At 41.8% G+C, this 24,576-nt stretch overlaps 1 protein-coding gene across 2 annotated transcripts in view; it reads left to right on the forward strand.

Moving 5' to 3' along the window:
• BACH2 (BTB domain and CNC homolog 2) overlaps window positions 1-24,576 on the forward strand; it is a 361,816-nt gene that overhangs the window by 186,692 nt on the left and 150,548 nt on the right. Inside the window, exon 3 of one of the 2 annotated variants that reach the window (XM_004264812.3) lies at window positions 15,963-16,102. The gene's annotated coding sequence lies outside the window, so the exon portion shown is untranslated. Of the gene's footprint in view, window positions 1-15,962; window positions 16,103-18,207; window positions 23,743-24,576 lie in introns of those variants that run through there. The other variant, XM_033418805.2, reaches the window with a different exon arrangement.

The raw sequence follows: 24,576 nt of genomic DNA on the forward strand, positions 1-24,576 counted from the left end.
GAGGTTTCAGTAAAGATTTTGCCTGAAGTCTTGTGTGTCCAGCTTCTCCTCTGAGCTTTGTTCCTGTTCCCTTCTGCATGCCCCTCCTCTCCACACACACCTAGATCTCTAACTCGGGACCCGGATTTGAAAACTACTCTTGTTAACAGACTCACAGACATAGAGAACAGACTTGTGGTTGCCAGGGGGAGGGGGCAGGGGGAGGGACGGATTGGGAATTTGGGATTAGCAGATGCAAACTATTATATATAGGATGGATAAACAGCAAGGTCCTACTGTAGAGCACAGCGAACTATATTCAATATCCTGTGATAAACCAGAATGGAAAAGAATATGAAAAAGAATGGATATATATGTATAACTGAATCACTTTGCTGTACAGCAGAAATTAACACAACATTGTAAATCAACTATACTTCAATAAAATAAATTTTTTAAAAAACTGCCTTTGGGGCTTCCCTGGTGGCGCAGTGGTTGGGAGTCCGCCTGCCGATGCAGGGGACACGGGTTCGTGCCCCGGTCCAGGAAGATCCCACATGCCGCTGAGCGGCTGGGCCCGTGAGCCATGGCCGCTGAGCCTGCGCGTCCGGAGCCTGTGCTCCGCAACGGGAGAGGCCACAACAGTGAGAGGCCCAAGTACCGCAAAAAAACAAAAACAAAAACTGCCTTTGTTTAGAGTCCATCACTCAGCCCCTCCTCTTGCCCTCTGCAGAATAAGTGACTTAAATAAAATTGCAAGGAATCGGAACACTTTGTGGAAATAAAATCACAGGCCCCTTGATACCTGAAGATCGTAAATGTAAATCAAAAGCCCTGCGGGGTGTGTGGTTCCCACTTTGGCCACTTTCTCAGTCACTGACCAAAAGCCACTTAACCTCTCCGTATCTCCTTGTCCCCGTCTACAACCACAGAATAATAATTAATACCTGTTTCGAACTATTTCAAATGGTTGTTTTCAGGACAAATTTCTGAGTACTATACGAAGAGCAGTCAAAATATTCCATAACACCCCCTTCCCGTAAACTTCATTTAACTCTCCAAGAGCTTTTTTATATTACCAAGAAACATGATTCGGATTTCCCTGAGTTGACAGAAAAGCGTGAAATCTGTTTCTAACAGATGTTCTCCATGATCCCCCAAATGTAAACATGTTTGCAAGATGATTGTAAGACAACCTGTTTACACAAGGAAGTACTTAAAAAAGCAAACACAAAAGCATCACCCAGAGCAGTCATTGTGATCAAAGTGCCGTCAATTATTAGGGTGTAAAGGGAACTGATGACTCAACTTAGCACCACCGCGGTCTCCAGATTTCAGTTTCGTAACAGAGTTTCTTTTCAGGAATATTCTTCATTTACACACAAATCCGATTTTCTTTCTAAAATGTTTCTCGATTTTTGTCAAACCGAAATAACCAGGATCCCTTCAAAAGGTGATACCCGTATCGTGCTCAGATGAGCGTCGCGCGGATACACTTTGCCACGGAGAACCGGTTCACTCCCTGGGATCTTGGTGCCCAGAAAAAGAAACAAGGTCTTCTGCACAGTGACTCCTGGCTCTCAGCTCCTAAACCTCCCCAATTAGTCAGACACAGCATAGAAACTCTCAGACTGTGTGATGGTAGGAAATAACTTTCTGAATCAATCAAAGTGTGATATTTTGATCCTTTCACATGCCTGGGTATTCTTGGCAAATGCTTGCTTAAATCAGTGACTCACAGATCAAGATGCAAAGTAGCTCTCTGACTGCTGGCTGGCTGGAAATCAGTTTTTAAACCTGAAGCAAAATATAGTCTAGTAAAGAATAAAATGATAATTTGTGTCAAGTTTAGCAGTTTTTTGTGAAAATAACCACCACCGTCCCTCAAAGTAATGTACGTTGGGAATCTGTCCTGAAGTGGAAAGGTGTAGATAGAAGTGTCTGTGTGAAAACCCATAAGAAGTCTCTGCTGATAGGAAGGTTCTTTTGTAAAGGTTCATTCAGAACTCCTTTAGGATGTGGCTTCCCGTAGAAACGAAACTTTAAATTCTGTTACTCTGGGAATGGTGAAGTCAGACCTGGTGGCATCCTTACCTAGTGATGCCCACTTAAATAGACCCCAGAGGATAGGCTGAGGACTTGGCTTGTCTTTCTAACACCACTTCTGTGGGAAATAGGTTTATGTTTCACCATGCATCCTGGAGTCCCAGAAACATATCTCTCCGAATCACTATATGGCTGTCAGCAAGAGCAGGAATGCCACTAAGACTATGCCCCCAAAGCAGGAGCATCACCCAGTGCCTAGGGAGGAGAGACGAGTAGTGTGGGCTCTTGGTGTTTGCAGTGCAATTTCAGTGCTGGGTTTATGTGCTGCGGTCTACCTGTGCTTTAGAATGCTTTAAAATACTTCAGACTAGCATCCACACACACACACCAAAACGCACAAACAATGATTAGAACTAACAAACAAGTTTAGGATTGTAGGATAAAAGGTTATAGGATAAAAGATCAATGTACAAAAATCAATTTTATTTCTGCACGCTAGCCGTGAAACACTCTGAAAATAAAATGAAGAAAACAACTCTATTTACAACAGCATCAAAGAGAATGAAATACTCAAACTTAACAAAAGAAGTGCAAGACTTACACACTGAAAACTACAGAACACTATAGAAAGAAATTAAGAAGACCTTAAATGAAATGGAAAGACAGCCAATGTTCATAGATCAGAAGGCTTGCTATTGTTAAGATGGGAATACCACCAAACTGGTACACATACATATTCAACACAAGCCCGGTCAAAATCCCAGCTAGTTTTTTGTAAAAATTGACAGGCTAAGTTTTAAAAATTTTTATTGGAGTATATTGATTTACAATGTTGTATTAGTTTCAGGTGTACGGCAAAGTGAATCAGTTATACATATATATATATCCACTCTTCCTTTTTTTTAGATTCTTTTCCCATATAGGTCATTAGGGAGTATTGAGTAGAGTTTCCTGTGCTATACAGCGGGTTCTTACTAGTTATCTCTTTTATATATAGTAGTGTGTATATGTCAGTCCCAGTCTCCCAGTTTATCCCTCCCCCCTCCTTATCCCCTGGTAACCATAAGTTTGTTTTCTACATCTGTGACTATACTTCTGTTTTGTAAATAAGTTCATTTGTACCCCCTTGTTTTTAGATTCCACATATAAGTGATATCATGTGATATTTGTCTTTCTCTGTCTGACTTACTTCACTCAGTATAACAATCTCTAGGTCAATCCATGTTGCTACCATGGGCATTATTTTGTTCTTTTTTATGGCTGAGTAATATTGCATTGTATATATGTACCACATCTTCTTTATCCATTCCTCTGTAGATGGACATTTAGGTTGCTTCCATGCTAGCAATCCACTCCTGGGCATATACCCGGAGAAAACCATAATTCAAAAAGATACATGCACCCCAATGTTCATTGCAGCACTATTTACAATTGACAGGGTAATTTTTAAAATTGAAGTATAGTTGATTTACAGTGTTGGGCAGATTAATCCCAAGGGGCAAAGGGATGAAAGGTAGAAGGGTGCTTTTGGAGGGAAAGCAAAGAAATTAAATACAAAGTAGAGGTTGTTACGTTTATGGTAAAGAAAGAAAATCAAGTTTAATTTTTTAAATTATGAGTGCACAAAGGGCCAAGAAGGAAAGTGACAGGGATAGAGAGGGGGCAGCAGGATCCGTGACAGCAAATCAAAGAGCAGAACCCAAGACCATCTGGGTAAGGCAAGTACGAGAGAGACTGGGGAGAGTTCGAGTATTCCCAGAGCGGCCAGCTGGCTTGGGAGAAGCACAGCCATGTTCACAGCAACTCTGACTAGAAGTCAGGTGGGGATGTTCCTGAAGCTAAAACAAGAAAGGTCATTCCTCATCCAGAGACTAAAGTGTCACCAGAGGAAGTCACCCTGGGATGCTCCAGGGACCAGGATCCAGTACAGAAACCCATGCGCAGAGGGAACTCTTGTTGGAGTTCATTTACAGCAGAGGATTTTAACCTGGGGTCCCCCCACGGAGTCTTAGGCTTCAAACGGCCCCTGAACCCTTCCCGTTATGTGGAAAGGCTTCGTGTTTATTTGTGCCTCTTTTTCTGAGGAGAGAGTTATTAGGTTGTTAAAGAGCCTATGATGGGAGAAAGGTTTAAAAAAATTAATTTAGATGTTTCTCTTAAAGTGCCAGGCTCATTTTCTGGCTGTGTGATAGGCTGTGTTGAATGGTCTGGCGCTCCTAGTTTTTGGAATGAAAATGAATTCTTAGCAAATGATCTTAGTGCCTGCAGTGCTGTGTGATTCTGTCCTGGCATTTGATGGAACTTGTTAGGGGATTAGGTAAGACAGGATGTTGGTATATTTGAGGTCATTAAACCAAGAAGGGACGGCGGAAAAAAAAGAAAGAAATCTTGGTAAATACGTGGTGGAGTTAAACTAAATGCTGAATAGCTAAGGGACATTCTTTGTGCTTTGTGCCAACACTTTTGAACCCTTAGAAGCAGACCCCAGTGGCAGAGACAGCTCCATCTAGATACAGTGCATTGGTAAATGCCTATCTCTCCAAGAACTACTGTTTTATTTGTCTTTTTAGGGAGGAGGCGTGGAAGGCCTTGATGCCGTGGGTTGTGTAACATTTTTGTAACCGCATACAACTAGTGTAGATCCTAGAGAAGCGACAGAAGCTGCCTTTTCACCTGGTGACCAGCATTCTCACAGTTCTGATTTCAAGACTAGGAGAGTAATGAAAAATATGTCACGGGAGACCTCGTGTATGAAAGGTTTTGTTGGGTGAAGTGTAACCCCCCAAAGTTTATTTTCCACTTGTCTTTTCCTTCAAACTTTTTTTTTTTTGGTGTCCTTCAATGTTACTTTGAATTTACTATTCAGAAAAGACTCACTTAAGAATGTATTGGAAAAGCCACTCTACTACAATAAAAAAATTTTTTTTAAAGAACATATAAAAAAATAAAATTTTATTAACAAAAAAATGTATTGGATGGGTAGTGATGATGGTTGCACAAGATGAATGTGCTTAATTCCACTGAACTGTACCCTTAAAGAGGCTTAAAATGGTCCATTTTGTGTTTTGATTATTTTACCACAATAAAAAACTGTATTGGATAATACAGAGGGAAAAACCATTTGTCTTTTGAGATGGGAATTCCAAGTATCTTTATATGTTAAATGTCAAGCCCTTTCCTGCGTACGATATGAATATGTAAGTAACAGGCAAAACTTGTGTGGGTTGAAATGCTCAGTCAAGTGCTGTGTGGTCCCAACTCTGCCGCTCGCTGTGTGACCTGCGACCGTGTGTCCAGAGCCGATGATGAGACCTCAGTAAATGCTGCCTTCTCCTTCTTTCCTTCCTCTCCTCACACCTCGGTTTCCTAATCAGTAACATGAAGAGGTTGGATTCGGTGATCTCCAAGGTCCCTTGCAGTTCGGCTGATCTGTGGTTTCTGAAAAAAAAAAAAATTGTTTTTTAAGGTCTGCAGAAGAGTATAAAATCCCTATGGACAAATGTAGTCCCCTTGTGTACACACAGCAGCTTCCGCCGCTTCTGACTTTCACTCTCCTCCGCTCCCCATTCTTTCTCTTCCTCATCCTGCCAAGAATCTGCCCTGAGCTGCGAAGTGGGCAGAGAAGGGGGAAGGACTGAGGTGGCCCGAGTCAGAGGGCTGGGACGGGGAGCTGGGCGGTGGATGTCAGGCTGGGCTGGGGACTGAACAAGGCTGGAGTCGGCCCGGACGGTGCCACGTGGTTGTCGGCACAGTGGGATTCAGGACCACGGCCCAGGAGCCTCCGAAGGGTATGTGACCACAGCAGGATTAAGCCCAATTGATTTTTATACAAGGCAGATGGTGACAGGAATAGGAGCCTGTAAATCCAGAGAGAGGAGATGAGTTTGTCATGTAAGGAAGCAAGGGCAGGAAGCAGAGCCTGGGGGAGAAGGAGAGTCTTGTGGGGAGAGGGCGGCTGTGTGGCCAGAGCCCAGTCAGGGTTCGAGCTGGGAGCAGACGACTGTCGTAAACCATTGCCATGGGAACGACTCTATGCTGAGTCCTGTGAGTCTCCTAGCGAAGCACCCGACCTGGGATTGTCTTGGGGACCCTGGATTCCCGGGAGGGTGGGGGGGTGGATTGAACACAGAGAGGCCAGTTACCATGGTAGTAGCAGTGGGCCAGGTGAGAAGTGATGCTGATGGCGGCAGAGACGGAGAGGAGTTGACAGATTTGAGATATAGTTTGAAGTTAGAGTCAAAGCACTTGCGGATAGAATAGTTGCTAGAAATGAGGGGAGAGAGGAAAATCAAAGGTTTGGGGCTGGAACAGGTGGATCAAGGGTAGTGGCTTTTCCTGAGAGGGTGCATCACTCTTCTTAGACACCACGTGCATGTCCTGTCTCCAGGGTCCTCGGCCAGACTTGCAGCCCTCTCCCCTGAGGCGGCGATCAGCTCTGTGTGGACCCCGCCAGCCTTGCGTGGGGCTGACCCAGCGGCACCTTGCCTTGCGTGAGACCCGCCTGGCACCCATACCTGTGCGACCTGTAAGTCAAGGGCCACCTGCTCCTGCAGATGAGGCTGGCAGGCGTGCACAGCTCCCCACACGGCTAGGAATTTGCAGGTTTTGCTAGCTGATAGATGAAGCACAGGCAGAAGCAAAGCTCTCAGATGGGGTGAAAGAGGCAGAGATCCCTCAAAAGCCCAGACCAAGTGCTGAACCTGGGAAGAGTCAAGGCATTATTTTTTTTTCTTTTTTAAAAAATTTTTATTTTATATTGGAGTATAGTGGATTAACAATGTTGTGTTAGTTTCAGCTGTACAGCAAAATGCTTCAGTTATACATATACATGTATCTATTCTTTTTCAAATTCTTTTCCCATTTAGGTTATTACTGCATATTGAGCAGAGTTTTCTGTGCTCCACAGTAGGTCCTTGTTGGTTATCTGCTTTAAATATAGTAGTGTGTACATGTCAATCCCAGACTCCCAATTTATCCCTCCCCCCCAACCTTTCCCCTTTGGTAACCATAAGTTTGTTTTCAATATCTGTAAGTCTGCTTCTGTTCTGTAAAAAGTTCATTTGTATCATTTTTTTTTAGATTCCTCATATAAGTGATAGCATATGACATTTGTCTTTGTCTGACTTACTTCACTTAGGAGATTATCATAATCTCCAGGTCCATTCATGTTGCTGGAAATGGCATTATTTCATTCTTTTTAATGGCTGAGTAATATTCCATTGTATATATGTACCACATCTTCTTTATCCATTTCTTTGTCGATGGACATTTAGGTTGCTTCCATGTCTTGGCTGTAGTGAACAGCTCTGCAGTGAACATTGTGGTGCATGTATCCTTTCGAACCATGGTTTCCTCTGGATACATGCCCAGGAGTGGGATTGCTGGATCATATGGTAGCTCTATTTTTAGTTTTTTAAGGAACCTCCATATTGTTCTCCATAGTGGCTGCACCAATTTACATTCCCACCAACAGTGTATGAGGGTTCCCTTTTCTCCACACCCTCTCCAGCATTTATTATTTGTAGACTTTTTGTTGATGGCCATTCTGACTGGTGTGAGGTGATACCTCATTGTAGCTTTGATTTGCATTTCTCTAATAATTAGCGATGTTGAGCATCTTTTCGTGTGCCTCTTGACCATCTGTATATCTTCTTTGGAAAAATGTCTGTTTAGGTCTTTTGCCCATTTTTGGATTGGGTTGTTAGTTTTTTTGATATTGAGCTGCATGAGCTGTTTGTAAATTTTGGATATTAACCCCATGTCAGTCACATCATTTGCAAATATTTTCTCCCATTCTGTGAGTTGTCTTTTTGTTTTGTTTGTGGTTTCCTTGGTGCCCATCCGAGTTCTCAAGAAACTGCCCTTTACTAATTGACGGGCAGCCCCTACACACACGCCCATCTCCACTCCTGCAGATGAACTTAGTCACTGACTGCCTGATTTCATAGATGGTCTTTGACCTAAGAATGGAAAATATGGTACATGAGCCCTAAATGCCACATCAACATCTGCTTTGGGTATTTTCTATTTGGGCATTGCCAGCGTGGTGCTGCTCATCAAAGACTGGAACCCAGGGTGAGATACCAGATACAGTGTTTTCACTGCTGTGTCTCATGACAGAGGACAGGTATCCTATGCTTATAATTCACCTGGAGAGAATGATCTGGGTCATTTTTAAATAAGATACCTGATAGCATTTTTAATAAACTGCAATAGAAAAAAAATTTCTAATTCTAATATGCTTCATGAAATATAACCATTTTAGTGCCAACAAGCTAGTCAGCTTTATGCACAAATAATTAAATTGCTGAAGGACCTGCAGCTTTGTCACTTTACTTTGACATTTTACTGGTAGCACATGGAAAAGCGATCATGTTTCCTTTGGGGAGAGGGATGTAGTCTCCCCAAAGTGTAGTGGATGGCAGTGTTGCATAGGATAGGGGTGGCCTTTGGGGTCAGATGGGTGTGGATAAAGATTACATATCATCCCCTCTCATCTCCTCCAATGTGACCTTGGGCAAGGCACGTTGCCTCTCTGAGCCATGGTTCTCTCATCCACCAGGTGTGCTAATAATACCCAAAAATTTCCTAGCACAGTTCCTGGCACATGGAAGTTTTGAGTCAGTGGAAAGTATTATTATTACTATGCATAAATAGAGGCCAGTATTCCATTTTTTACCTTATAAAACCTACAGAAACCCCCAAATTATTTCAGGTTGTGTATTTTCTTTTTTATTGAAGTATAGTCGATTTATAATGTTGTGTTAGTTTCAAGTGTACAGCAAAGTGATTCAGCGATATTCTTTTCAGATTCTTTTCCCTTATAGGTTATTACAGAATATGGAGTATAGTTCCCTGTGCTATAGTAGGGCCTGGTTGGTTATCTATTTTATATATAGTAGTGTGTTTCTGTTAATCCCAAACTCCTCATTTATCCCTCCCTCCCTTTCCCCTTTGGTAGCAGGTTGTGTGTTTTCAACACTTGTTTCTTTCTTGCTTCTTTTCAGAATTGTCAATGGCAAGTTGCTCTGATTGCATCATCCTCTTAGGGAGGGGTAGGAATCTGAACGAGCTCTCCACTATATTTTGGGAACGTAAATACCTTGAGTATCAAAGAAGTGAATTTTCTAGCTGGGGTTCTCCAACTAGAGTAACTTGGTCCCAGCATCTGAAATGTGTAAGTGGAAACTTTCAGAAATGTTCTATCTTAATTAATTTTCTCCATCCTTTCTGAAATGACTGCTCCCCAGTTCTTTCTCTGTTGCAGCAAAAAGAAAAGCACATTTCCTCACATCACCTTCCCATGCTAGTAGAACAAAACACAAAAGCCACAAGATCTATGATTCAAAGGTCTTCTGCCTCATACAACTGACTGTTGAAATTCTGTTTGAAATGTAGATTAAAAAAAAAAAACCTCATCTCTGTAGTTTCCAAAAAATTAACGTCAATGGACCCTTTTCTTTTTAAAGCCCTTCTGGTCATAAAATGGTGTGTGACTACTCAATTTAGTGCTTCTGAATATGAATAAGGACTCCAAGGCCACTTACAAGTTAGCATGTTTATTGCTAAAGCTGTCACCAAGTTTTTAGTAATATTTTTATACAGCGTGAGACCAGCAGAACATTTGAGATTTGACCTTTTCCAGCAGATGGTAGTCTCGAAATGCAATTTGTAAGTTTAGAACTAAGTTTTGAACTCTTGTTTTCTGACCACTGTAATTTCTCTTTCTACTCAATCCAGAGGGAAAAATGGATGGAATGTGTGTATGTCTGTGTATATGTACAAGAGTTATTTGTTAACCCTAAAAACCAGTAGTGTGGCTTTGCACAGAGGGACCAGAGTGGCATTTTAAAGCTCAAAAGTCAGATTGGCCCAATGGTGTCATCCACGTACAACCCTGGGATGCTGAGAAAATCAGGTTATTTTGCTTGGTGATACTTTCACCTCAAGTGAAATAATATAAATACAATGGAGCGAATTAGCTTAAAAACACTGTTTCCCGGCGCGTGATATTCCTGTCCTGTTAAATTTTGGCAAACCTGGATTCGGGTTCAAACAAAAAGCATAAAACAATTCTGAATATTCTGTCTTTTCTTATTATCAGTCCAAATCCAAGTAAGGTAGGAAAAGGTGATCAGGACAGGAGAGAATGGACAACAGGATACAGGAAGCAATACTGGAAATCGGAAAACCAATAAACCAAACCACTTTTCTGTTTCTTAGAAATAATGTTGCTGGTGTTCGATTTGTGATGTAGATAAAAATACCTCCACCTGTAGTTTCCTGGGGAAAAGCAAAGGGGGCTTTGCTCATCAAATCCCATTCAAGCCACTGTGAAAATCTTAGCTAAGAGTTGAGTTGTAGGGATAAAGAATGCAATCAGCCTTACTTATACACGAAGTGAATAAGTAAGGATGATGATGATCTGGAAAACCTGATCATTTCACAGCTAATTGGTCTAAACGTCCCTTGCCCACTGCTTGCAGATGGAGACCCACCTGTATTTTTTATGACTGTTGCTGTAATTAAATACCATTTACTTTTTCTTAGCTTAAGAATGCAGGCCCCACTGACTTTTTCTTTTGAGTAAATTTAAGTTTGTGCAAGAGGGAATTACTTACAGATGATTTCCCTCATCTGGGATATGTTACTTTACTTGTAAGGGAATGAATAGTAACCATTCAGATATCTCTTTTTTAAACTTCCCCCCAGTTTTCCTAACAGTAAATATGAAGAAACGAAAAAGCAGTGCTTTCATGCTTAGTGTAGCATTACCATATCTCCTCACCCACCTTTTTCCTAAGCGCAGTCTGGTGAACTACTTCAAGATTTTGTGAGGTCTTCGGAAATCAGTGTAGCTGAGAAACACCATGAAAGCAGAAGTGTCCATGGCAGTCTTATTCACCATTGTTGTGAGATACCTGAATGGTGCCCAGCACCCAGGAGGTCAGTAAATGCTTGTTGAAGGGATGATTATGTATTGTCCTCTGAGCTTCTGGGGTCCAAAATACAGCCAAGAAAACTAGTATGTGAAGCAGCCTACAGCTGCACCGTTCAATAAGGTACCCACTAACCACGTGTGCCTATTTAAATGTACATTAATTTAAATGGATTAAAATTAAAAATTCAGTTCTTCAGTCTCACTAGGAACATTTTAAGTTCTCCATAGCCACATGTGGCTGATAGCTACCATTTTGGACAGCACAAATATTGAACGTTTTCTGCATTACAGGAAGTTGTATTAGACAGCCTGGTAGAGTATCATTAGTAGAAGCAGAAGTTAGTGGCCCCAGTCCTTTTGAAGTGAGATTCCCACGCGGCATGATGTGCACTCATACGACAAAAAGTAACCCTTTTAGATCTCTCCTCCAACACTGTAGGAACTCAGTCAGGAAAGGTGGGTGGCCCACAGAGGTGGCCATCTCTTTGGAACTGGTAGCCCGACAACAGTGGGACTGTTAGCCAGACTGACATTCCAGTGGTCTACACTTATTTGGCTACACTAGTTGTTAGAATTGTGAAATATTTGTACCAGTTACTAAAGAGCTGCTGTTTCAAGCTCTTCCGGGACCTCCTTCCTATGCCCCAGAGGCCCTGGCTATTGGCCTAGGATGCCCCCAACCTCCCCTTAATCCAGCAAAATGAGTTGGTTAATGCATGGCCCGTTCACAGGGATGGGAGGATGCTCAAGGACCCTGCCCCAGCACTGCAGATTGGTTAAGTGCTGACCTTGGCCTCCAGGAGAGACTGCTTCCTAAGAGTTGTTGTTAAAGCTGCCCCGTCACTACCATGGCCAAGTCGCAGATCACAGAACCGTTAGTCTCAAGAAGGCTTTTAAAAGCATCTCACCCAATTCCCTCATTTTACTGAAGAAATCAAGTCCAGAGAGTCACTCAGCTACTTTGTGGCCATTTCAGATATAAAACTCTCCTAACTCAGTATTTTTTTTTTTTTTTTTGCTCTGTCTTCCTGTTGTCAGTTTCCTTAACTGTGAAATGGGGATTTGTATCTTGATGCCCCACAAAGCTGTTAGTAAAAAGAATAATGATACCCATCATGTTATGTATGTCTTAAGAGTTTGCAAAATCTCTCTTGATTGCATTCACATTTGATCCTCACAGGAACCTGTGAAAGGTGTCGAGCTCAGAGGCAGTGAATGACCTGACCTTGATAGCAAAGCTCTTGTGAGCGGTCGTGGTCTGAGTCTCTTAGGGCTTAGGAAACTATAAACTCTCTTGTAAATGTAAGATAACATAACCACATGGCATTACTAGTTTTTAGCTTGTGGTATTTTGCAGTTCAAGTTTTAGTGACATTGAAAGTGTAATTTTGTTCAAGCAACGCTTTTTTTTTTTTTTTTTTTTACTTTGATAATGTGCCAATTGCACAGACTTTGGTTCAGCGTTAAAACAGAAGTGGGCTGCTTTAAAGTATATTTTTTAAATGAGAGAATCCAAATTTGTAATTAGCTTTAAAAATGCGAGTTTTGCAGTTTGAGTCGCTAAAGAGCTTCTGGTAATCATTTCTGTCATTAGAGGTGGTCTATTTTGTTTTTTTATTCCCCCCCTCCCCAAGTAATTAGGCCCTTTGGAAAATACAGAGTATGTTCTTTCTTTGAGGGTGAGTGGTCATTTCCTCTATCACCACCTTATTTTTCACACCCTATAGGCCTGGTGTACTGAAAAAATTAACCATATATCCAATTGTGGCAAAGAAAAATCACTTAGAAGCCATTCCACCCACTTGACACCTAATTATCAGGAGAATGCTATTTTAAGTATAAAGAGAAGCCACAGTGAAGGAAATGGTCCACTTCTTGGTCTTTTGATAGATTTGATAGCAGCACCCCTTAGTTTTAGAGAAGATTGTTGAGAAGATAAATTTAACTCACTCCCCAAATAAAAATAATTTTCCCCTTCTCTTTTTCTCTCTGTGAACTGCTGCCATCTTATAGTATATACCAAACTATGCAGAAACTGAGTATCTAGATAAGGGAAAGAGTGGGGTTATTTCATTCCCTATAACAAAAAAATCTCTCTTCGATTTTCTTTTATTAGTGTATGAAAATTGTGACCTTCTCTACATCAACTATCCTGTAAGGTTAAATATGTAAAGGGAAGAGAGAAAGAAAATTTATTAGAAAAAGCTATAAATGGAAAGGAACTTGGGCTTGTTAAACGTTGGTTTAGCATTACTAATTTGTAGTCACATTTGGGAAGAATGTGTTCATATGTTTGGTTGTTTTTAAAGTATATATTATGTATGTGTCCTCATTCTTCTCCGTGTATACCCTGTTTTGTGTTAGATATAAGACTCTCAACTCTCCATTGTATTCTGAGATACAACCTCCCTCCTATCCATATAGGACCTTCGAAGTGTTTACGATTATCTAGAATTTTCTTGGATTTTATTTATGCCATTTTCCCTGCTTCATGAAGATACTATTGGAGGCGCTGACAAAAAAAAAAAAAAAAAAAGCGTCAGGGCAACATTTGTGATTTATAGCCAAACTTAGATTCACTGAATCTTAGGATTATCTTGGAGTCGTTCAAGACACTAGGCTTGAAGAGATCTTTGAGATTGCAAACCTTTAATTCCTCCAGATTTACTAGGGTAGAAAGAGGATTGATGAGCAAGCACGTACTTTCGAACTTCAGCGCCACCAGTTTCTGTACCCATGCACTCAGCATTACATGAGATAATGCACGCAGGGCACCCGGCACCAGAGTTGACACATCGTAATAAGCACTCGGGAGGGTTAGCCATTATTATGGGCTTGTCTGATTTGGTCTTCACATCTCTTTCTGCTCTCTGATGGCCATGCTGAGGAGCAGCCTAATGTCCAAAAAATAGGAAAACACCAAATGGAAGGGAAACACAAGGCCTCAGTCTTCCAGAAACAGAATTTATCAGCGCACAAATAAAAATGATTGTTTCTCTTCTCACGATGATGTGCGGATTACTTCCATACTCTCCCTCACCCTTTTCCAAGTGAGGACCCTACGGACAAGGGGCAACTCCTCCCTTGCCCAGATCTGACTCAGTCTGGCCTAATGAGGGCAACTTGATGGTAAACTTACCTTATTCCCGTTTCTCTTTTATGTGAAAACAGTGAGCTCTTCACTGTCTTCTGCGTAAGAAGAACAAAAATACAATCTATGTTTGGTTGTCCCTGATTAGAACTTTGTTAAGATGTGTGATGGGCAAGTGTATTTTTTCTGTGTCTACGATAAAGTAGGTAGTTAAATAAATTAACCAAACACTCATGCTGTGGCAGGAGTGTAAATTGGTACAGCTTTTCTGAAAAGTCATCAAGACCCTTAAAGCTCATTTGACCCCGTAATTCCTTTTCTAGGAATCTACCTAGGAAAATACTCAGAAATTCAAACAATCTGATATTCAGATATGTCTTTCAAAGTGTTATTTGCAATAACAAAAAAAAAAAAAGGAAACAATACGTAATTCCAAAAATGAGAGAAATAATGAAATAAACAAAACCCTTTTCTACAGCGTGTAATATTACATAGGCATTGAAAAGCATGTTTCTGAAGAATTTTTAATAATTTGGGAAAATGCTCACATTCATAAAATATTGAATTAAAAAGTAGAAACAAAACTCTGACTGTTTTTGTGTATCTGAAAAGAATACTGATCCACAACCCCTTATCCCCAATTCTGAATCCTTTTGGTTCAAAATCACGAAGGTCTCTTGGTGACTTCTTTGGTAGAAAAGTCTGATCTGAACTAATGTGAGGCTCTATTTTATCTGACTAAATAAGAATATGCATCTATTTTGCTGCAGAGATTTTTAATAGGTTTGATTATGGGGTGCTGCTCCAGATTCCGACGGGACATCATGTGATAAATGGTAGTTTAGCATTGTAATACTCTTTAATATCCAAGCAGTTCTGAACTCTGAAGTGTATCTGGCCCAGGAGTTTCATTTAAGGGGTCGTGGACCTATACAACAAAATATCATGAATGATTTATCAGTGTCAAGGTTACAGTTGATGTTTATTTTTTCTTTATTTTTTTCTGTAAATTTTTCAGATGTTCTATAATAAGCATGGATTAATTTATCCTCAGGAAAAAATAAGTACTATTAATTTCTTTAAAAACATGTTAAAGGCATCAGAGAATCATCTCATTTCAATCAGAATTCTCAAATTTATCATTTGCTTCCTGTATCTTCTTGTTAATACAACCATGTGTTTTTTTTTAATATATAAATTTATTTATTTATTTTTGGCAGTGTTGGGTCTTCGTTGATGCGCGGGGGGCTTTCTCTAGTTGTGGTGAGAGGGGCTACTCTTCGTTGTGGTGCGCAGGCTTCTCATCGTGGTGGCTTCTATTGTTGCGGAGCACGGACTCTAGGTGCACGGGCTTCAGTAGTTGCAGTGCGTGAGCTCGGTAGTTGCAGCACTCGGGCTCTAGGGCACGTGGGCTTCAGTAGTTGTGGCACGCGGGCTCAGTAGTTGTGGTGCATGGGCTTAGTTGCTCCACGGCATGTGGGATCTTCCCGGACCAGGGCTCAGACCCGTGTCTCCTGCATTGGCAGGCAGATTCTTAACCACTGCGCCACCAGGGAAGTCCCGCACGTGTGCCTTTTGAATCAAGGTGTTGTGATTTGTTGAAAGAAAACGTTCATGAGATGAAATAGAGAGATAACTGATTGGACATTGACCTATGTCCAAGCTGCCTTGGGGTTCAGGAGAGCACCCGGTGAGGGATGTGCTTCCCCCTGGCGTAAGCCCCAGCATTGATACCTGGATTATTTTATCGTATTCTGTTTAGGTGGACCGGTCCAGAGGCGCACAGTAAGTTAGAGGTCATGGAAGCTGGGGAAGGGATGGGGTATAGTGGGATAGCAGGGGAAAGGGGATAACGTTAACATGCAAGGTTTCCTCTGCTAATGGACTGTCTTCTTCCCCAATCAGGTGGACACTCGCTGACCTGTCACAAGGTTGCCCCACAGAGCTTTGTCTGAATGGATTGCCGTAGCCTTCTCTTCTCTCCCTTCGCCCAGTTCCCTGCATCCTAAGACTTGAAGCCAGCACGGGACCTGGAAAAATTACATGTAAGTTTTGACTAAGGTTTCTTTCCTCCAACCAAAGAAGGCTAAGAATTTTCTGAGATGATAATAACAAGGTGTCTTGAGAATTATAATTGAGGAAGGGAACGGGGTTAGAATCTGCATATTGGTGGTTCTCTAACTCAGTGGATCTTACACATAAGCTTGCTTCAGAGTCACCTGGAGGGCTTGTTAAAGTCCAGCGTGCTGGGCCTCGTGCCCAGACTACCGGATTCAGGAGACGTGGGGTTGGGGCGTAGGTCTGGAAATTGGCTTTTCTAACAAGTTTCCAGGCAATGCTGATGCAGTTGGTCCAGGAACCTCACTTCGAGAATCACTGCTTTAACTCAAGTGTGACTGAAAGGAGGAATGATAAAGGTAGAAAAGTGTATGAAACTTCACTAAATTAAGATACTTGTGCTTTACTTAATACATGGACTCATCTCTCAGAAGAGAGAATGTTAAGGTCTTCTCAGCACTGTCATCTTTGAAAGTCCAGCCAAGTAGATGTCATTATTCTGTGCCAGCTCGACTCCAGAGGCGCGAGTACCAGCCACTCTTTGCCCTTGGCTTTCAACAGGGTTGACTAACAGTGCCGTTAACAGGCTAAAATGACAACTACAGTCCTTTTGCAGGTGTCCTCATCATGCTTTTAGATACACTCAAAAGAGAAAATCCTTTTCCCCCTAGACTGGGAAATATATTGCTCCCTTTCAGAGTGAATCATCCCAGTGTGATCCTTCCTCTCATACACTTAAATGTGACTTGTTTTACAAATCACATATGGGAAGGAAGGTGCACCTCTAATAAACAATCCAAGCCAGCAAGTCCAGGGTTTTGTGGGGTTTTAAGTTCTTAGGACTGACATATTTGGAAGATCAGCATGTTACCGTGTTAGCTTTGGAACAAGCCGGTCACCTCTCTGCCGAGGACAAGAACAATTTATTCCATGTTAATAGAATAAAGTAGAGGAGTTTGGCTCAACAAATGCACACTAGGGTATATGGGAGTGTACATGCAAATGTACAGATGTGCCTGTGAACCTATATGCATTTTGTATATTTCTAAGCTTTCAATGTAGGAGTTTTACACAACATGTTTTCCTTTGTTTCATTGAGTCAATGTGAGTGTAAAAATAGTCTGAGTGATGCTGTCCAGGAAATGTTTGAGAAATTTCTGGGCATTTTGAATCTGTGGTTAAGCATTGTGATTTATAACGTTATACTTCAATGTGGTAAATGTTATCATTCAAAGTAGCACTAAGGGCTTACAGTTCTTTTATTATAACTCTCTGAAGTTGAGAATAATCACCTTTAATAAAACAACTCCCAAGGAGATATGTAATGAAGGAGCATTATCTATTGCCTAAACGTTAACAGAGCCCCAAAATCCCGGAGATAGATTTAAGTGCATGCGTTTAAAATAAAAATCACAACATCAGACAAATAAGACCCAAAAAGCAAGAGGTGATGAAAGAGTTCTAAAAGGAATTAATCCGGAGCTGTCTTCTGAGAGCTGCCCAAAGGACTGGTAACAGGGTTGGTATTAGGGCTGACAGAGTTGTGAGCGATGTAATTACCTATTATCACTCTACCCTTACCAACTGTAAGCGCTAATTGGCTATTCCGTACAGCATTCTGGGAAGTTTCAGTTTATGAAGCATCTTCACCAAGAAGTAAAAGAAATGGGTTGGATCGAAGGCTCCTTCATCTCCCCCCTGCTTTCCTGCTTTGGCGTCTGTGAGTGTCCACGTTTACACTGCAGGTTCTCCTGATAGATGACCTTTGATGTCAGTCAGTTTAATAACTACGAGCCAGTACGGGTAGAAGGCTGCTGTGACACCTCAGGCAACTTGGAGCTGCAGACTCCTGCCGGCCGTGGCGCCACCTGCCTGAAGCTCTCCCTGCAGCCTTGGGTGAAACACTCAAGGCACCAAGCGCAGCTCTATAAAAACATCATGCATGTGGAGGCGAGGGGGGTGTGGGACCCCACGGTGCTTTCCCTGCAGTTTTGCAGTCAACCTGAAACTGCACTAAAACATTAAGTTTATTAATTTAAAAAAACCGAATACCAAACGGTATGATGATTCCTCAAAAATTTAAACACAGAATGACCATGTGATCCAGCAGTTCCACTTCTGGGTATAAAAGAAGTGAAAGCAGGGTCTTGAACAGGTGTTTGTACACTCATGTTCATACAGCATTATTCACAATAGCCCAAAGGTGGAAGCAACTCAAGTTTCTATCAGCAGTGAATGAATAAAGAAAATGTGGTATATGCATACAATGGAATATTATTCCGTCTTAAAAATAGGAAATTCTGACACATGCTCCAACATGGATGAAACACGGAGATACCAAGTGAAATAAGCCAGACACAAAATGGCAAATATTATATGATCCCACTTACATGAGGTACCTACACTGGTCAAAGTCATAGTCAGAAAGTATTTAGAAGGGTGGTTGCCAGGCGCTGGGAATAAAGGGGAAAGGGAAGTTAGTATTTAATGGGTACAGAGTTTCACTTTGGGAAGATGGAAAATTTCTGGAGATGGATGGTGGTGATAGTTACACAATAATGTGAATGTACTTAATGCAACTGACCTGTACTCTTAAAAATGATTTACATGGTAAATGTTATGTTATGTGCATTTTACCACACACACAAAACCCCCCCTGAATACCAGAGCTTACTTTCCTTCTAAGAATACTGGGCAGAACACTAAGTAGTGCTTGACAGGGATGCTGTAGTTTGGGAGGACGAAAGAAGCACAGATTGCTGTGTTCTTCACACCTCCATCAGCCCTGACACTACCCTGGCCCTCTTTGGGCAAATGTAAGGGACCTGCAGAATGTTAGACTTAAGTCTTAGGAATAGGTTTCCTACCGGGACAAGGACATATTTGTCAGAAACCACTAGGGAAATTTGCCATCAGTGATCATCATCTCTTTCAAAATGCCATTTACACACGCAGGAAAGCTGCTTCACTGTGATGGAGGGGACGTGTACCCTCCTGTGCTCCTGTCATGAGGCTGCTGCAGTTCATGTGAATTGTGTCATCATAAATGAGTCCGTGTACTGCGCCCCGGGATGTGTGCCTAGTGGCGGCAGGTGACAGGTCTTAGCAGTGGAGGCGGATGTGGAAGCAGGAACCAGGGGATATAGACTTGCCACAGACTGAAGCCTAGTAGAAAATGGAAACTTGGAAAGAAAATTAGTAGCAAATAGTTCTCCTGCAACAGGGCTTCTAATTATAATGCCTGTTTGACATTCTCCCAATGAAGTACAGTTCATCCCCCATCACCAAATCTCTGTAATGTTGGGCATTATGGTACCCATAAATCACAAAACAATTGTATGAGTGACCTGCAGGCCTGTGAGAAACATGCAGGATTGAACCCACTAAGTCCATTTGGGTCCTATTTGGGGGTGTGTGTGGATTTTGCTTCTTATTCTAGGTTTCTAGAAAGCTGGCCTTGCAGAATGATCAGTGAATTTTCATGGGGCTAGTAGCCATGTTTCCCTCAGGTCTCCTTTACTTTACTATTTTACTTTACTCCTTTCAGGCCTTGCCCTTAGGCCTGACCAGGGATTGTAATTCCTGAAGAGCGGTGCATAAGGATCCATAGTTTCAAAGAGCTCAGAAACCTCTGTCCTAAATTATCCCACTTCCTCCTTAAGACATCAGAATCACTTAGATGTGTGACCGTGCTTGTGTGTGCATTATATCCATATACGTACATACATACATGCGTGTGTATGCGCTTGGCTCGAGGAAAAGGTATAACCAAAAAAGCGGTGAAATAAAGTCATCAAAGTTGAAGTACAATACATAGAAATCAGTCGCTCATTCCCACCCCCGACTTCCCAGACCTGCTTAGAAATAAACTCTCCATGCTTTTCACTTAGGTGATGGACAACAGGGCGTAGCAGCAAAGGTTTTGGAGTCACTTGCCATAGGGAGCTGCTAAAATATCAAAAAACTGGAATTAAAGGTTTTTATAGAAAAGAAAATCCAGGTGAGCAAGGTCTAAGAGAGAGGAGAAATAGGTGCTTATTCATCTTTGACATCACACGTAGCTACCGGTACCCTAAGCGTGACTTGAAACGACATGGATATAGACTCTGATCAAAACAAATTCGGCCCCAGGAGTTTGGAGACCATGATTTTTGGATGGACACCCTGACACAGATTCCCCGCAACAGTCACCCAGAGGAAGAGACATGAGGTAGAGAAAACCAACCAAGACCGACCCTCGGGGGCTCTCCTGGTCAGCTCTCATGGCCCCAAGAATCAGATGTGCCTGGTTACAGGCACTGACTTCGTATTTAGCGATGGCTCAGCTACCTGGGACCCGAGTAACCAGAACCCTGAATTAACTAGCCTTCATACTTCCTACCCACCCCCTCCCATACCCCACCCTACCACTCACATCCCACTTCCCTTTTTCAGTGATAAAGATTCAGAAAACAAGGTAGCTTTGGTTTAGTAAAGGTAGAGAATATACCCTGGAGGATATTTGTAGTTGGTGACACTGACCTGCTGAATCACTGCGAATGGTTAAATCCTTTATAATTAGGAAAAGAAACTGCTTTCGAAACGTTTTCAACAAAAAGCATTTTCTGTCTGTCAATTCACCAAAAAACTGAAACAAACCAAAAACTCATCTTGTCTTCAAATAGTCTAATCAACTGAGGTTTTATTTTTCCTATTTTTGTGTCTTAATAATAATCTAAAAATGTTGACTTAGAGTAGAAAAATATAAAATTCATTTTTATTCTTGAGAAACCATGCAAGTTTTGGCTTTTACCACCTTTCCAGTGCCAGAGTTTAAATCTCAGATATTCTGTTTACATTTATTCTGTTTATTATGTTTGGAAGCGCTCTAAAAGTTGTGATGTTAACGATAAGATTGGTAGTAAAATAATTTCATGAACATATATATTTAGTTCTTATTGTCATTGGGAACCATTGGCATACTTTTGAAGCCATTCTGTTTTTTTTTAAAGAATGTACGTGATTATTTATAACATATTGTTTCACAATTGTGTTCTGCTGAAGCCATCATCAAAATTAATTTTCATTCTCTGCATATACACTCATGGTACAGAGAGGGGTGATGTGACCAGCATAGTAATAGACAGGTCCAAATTTCAAAAGGTATTATTCCCTGCAAATCTCCAAATAAACTCAGCCATGCATATGACAGAGCTGGTCACCAAGTGATGTCAGTTGTAGTACGAATAGTTTGTCACCTTATTCTAATTAATTTCCAATCTGTTGCTTTTTCGAAATTATTTGTGTGCTCTTTTTTGGATGTGCCTGTACTAAGGAAATGACAACTCTCTCTCTGAGCCGTAATTTAGCCCAAGGGATAGCTACCCTCTTCCAAGGACACCCCCATTAAACTGATCACTGGAGGGCCCTGGCGGGTGAAGCTCTGGTACAGCTGGAGGGTGCCCAGGCCATGGTCATGGTGAGGAAGAAAAGTATTGGCAAAGCTCTGTAGTGTAGCGGGATTCTTAAGCGTCCTTGTCATGCTTAACTAGAAGCTATAATCTATTGTTTCTAGCAGATTTTCCCTGTATTTCATGTCTGCTTTGTCACCAGCCCAGATTACTCTACTAGATCCAATGTATTAAGTGTCCTTGGTGACTAGAACGATCAGAATCAGAGAATTGTTTCCTTTTATCAAAACAGAAGTAGCTTTATTTTCCTGATTATAAAAGTAATACATGTTTATTGTACAAAATTTATAAAATAACAGAAGATGATAAAGAAAATAAGTTACCTTTCATCCAGCTACCCAGATACAACCTACCTGTTAACTCCTACTTTTGTGTATTTTTCCAGACTTTTTTCATTTTATCAACTAATTCCCAATTTACAAGCAGTACTCTGGCCTGCTGACATCCCACAAATTGCTGGAGTTCAGGAATGATGCCTTTGCTATCATTTTCTAGGACAGTGATCGCCTAGTCGTTTATTTTTCTCCCTTCAAATTACAGTCATCAGCTCTTGCAAGGACAGATACCTCTGTAGACTCACCAGTGTCTTTATGGTGTGAAAATCACTATTAACTGGGGTTTTTTTCATTTCTGTATTCTGTCAATAAAAATGATTTTTGAGTGGCCCTGCGAGATCCTAGTGGGCCTCTGGAATCATAAAAGAAAGATTTAATGAGGACCAAGATGGTTTTAGTGTTAGATCAACTGATTGTGCTCTAGGTATTTAAAAATTCACAGTTGATACACTCTAAGACAATTTGGCAGAAGTGGGGAAAGGTTGATTACCCAAATCCTCCCCATCCCCCAACCATACTCCAAACAACGTGGACTCCAGTAAAATTCCAATTTGACGTTCAGATATAGCCCTTCTTGTGCTATGAACCAGAGAGTTTTCCTTCAACTCTTCATGCTTTATCCCCCTTCGAAGAAGCTTCTCTTCAGATTCCCCTGGTATGGTGTCCGGGCTGTGGCGTGGGTTGTGCTGCATATCTCTGTGCTTCCCTTTGGAGAGAGCGCGACTTTGGATCGGGATGAATCCTGACTCTTAGCCAAAGTGAGGAAGGGCTTTGAACACTGAAAGGAAACCCAGATTAAAATTAAGGGGATTGTTAAAGGAGTCATCTGAGAAAGGTTGAAGGAGTGCCACCCACAAACCTTACGTCAGTAGAATAGAAAGTGTTTAGTAAACAGCTGCTAGAAGAGATTTTGTGTTTTGAGAATGATCCCTATTAGGCACTGGGTGTGGCGAGGTCTTAGCATCCTGTGTACGAGACTTAGGTTCTCTAAAAGCAGGTCCTTCTAAGTTCTTCCCTCTGCATCCCTTCTCATCCTTCGTGTCCTTGTATATAATAGGGACACAGTGGTTACTGATTTGAATTAAAATTTCTGTAGCTCTTGAGTGACAGATGAACGAATGTGCTCAGTCCAGGTATCTGTCTTGCCTTGTTCAGACAGTAATCGAAAGATGCTCTGGTAAATGCCTGCAATTGTATCGAATGCCCCGATCGGGTACTGGTGTGGGAAGTGGTCTGCAGCGCTTTGATCCTCCCTTGGAGACGGAGATGCTCATGTGGATAGTGAGAACTCGGTTCCTTGCCTTCAGTTTTGGTTTGACCTCCTTGCTTCCCTGAGTCATGGCGTTCACTCGTGGCGACGGGCCTGTCACAGAAACCTAAGACCGTCCCTTGGACTGTTTGTGACACTGACTCTGAATTTCCCGTGACACGAGCAGCCAGCATTTGTTGCAAGACTTCAAAAACTCACTAAGAAGTTTAGTTGGTTTGCAGTTGACATAGAGATTAACTTTCTCTAACCTAAACCAGTGAAAACTAAAACACTCCTCACCACATAAAAGTTTTGCTTTCGCTGTGTTCAGACCCCTCCCACCCTGTCACAGCACAGTCATTTGGAGTCTAGCGTGGGGAGGTGTGGCTCTGCCTCAGTCGTGGATGACCCACTTTTTCGTAACACTTAATTACCCGTGTTTTTACAACACTAGTCAGAGGTTCTGACGCTAGTGGACTCTGATGCATCTCATCAGCGCTACTCTTCAGGAGGAGGTGTGAGCTCTGCAGGGCGTGTAGCTACCGGGGATGACAGCATTTCCTCTGGTTTCTGGATAATGAGCGAGCACACAGGTAAAGATGCCTTTCTCAGTGTTGACTCTTTTCGTGTCTTCATTACTCGGTGGAACTGACTTTTAAATATTAATCCTTACCTGCATGTGTTTGCTGCTGCGCTTTGCAGAGGGCTCAGAGGAACATGCATGCGGATGGGTACCCAGGGACCTTAATGACTTAACTTTTCATGAAAAGTCTAAAGAGATGATAATAAAAAACAGACTCTCATCTCTATCCTGTCTATGCCCCCAGAAAACATCCTCTTCCTCAATTTTTTTTTAATGTGCTCTCAAGGTGGGTGTTTCTCAACAGCAGCGGCTCCGCTTGGCAGGGAGAGCGTGTATGCATTCGTGCTTGGTGAGCTGCACGCTTGGGGAGGGACTGGATGGAACAGACAGAGATGAAAATGCAGAGAAGGGAAGGGAGACAGCAAGGGGGTGTTGTGCCTTGGAGAGCGTTGGCCCACGGCACCCTGAGAGCAGATTTAGGACAAGCGCTATTGCCCTAACTTTGGCAAAATCATTCTTGACAGCCTGCTCTGTTCTAGAGATGTTGATGTTTCTGATGTCACTTTTGTTCATTAGAGGAACTTTGAAAACACCGAGCTTGTTGCAAAATGAAACGTTGTAGGTATCATCTGCCCGAATTTACAGAAATGTGTTTGGGGTGCGTTTCTTTGCTAGAAGCCGGTTGACAGGCGGCTCACAACAGGGCAGTGGCGGTGCCTGGCGGATCGCATATGCCACTGCGCTGCCTGCTCACCACCGTGGAGTCTTTGAAAATGCCCAGAGATAAGTCAACGTTGTTTTTTTCCCTGAAAGTCCTGATACAGAAAAAGGATGAAAGTACAAA

The sequence above is a fragment of the Orcinus orca genome, chromosome 12 (assembly GCF_937001465.1).
Source record: "Orcinus orca chromosome 12, mOrcOrc1.1, whole genome shotgun sequence".
NCBI classification, from domain to species: Eukaryota; Metazoa; Chordata; class Mammalia; order Artiodactyla; family Delphinidae; genus Orcinus; species Orcinus orca.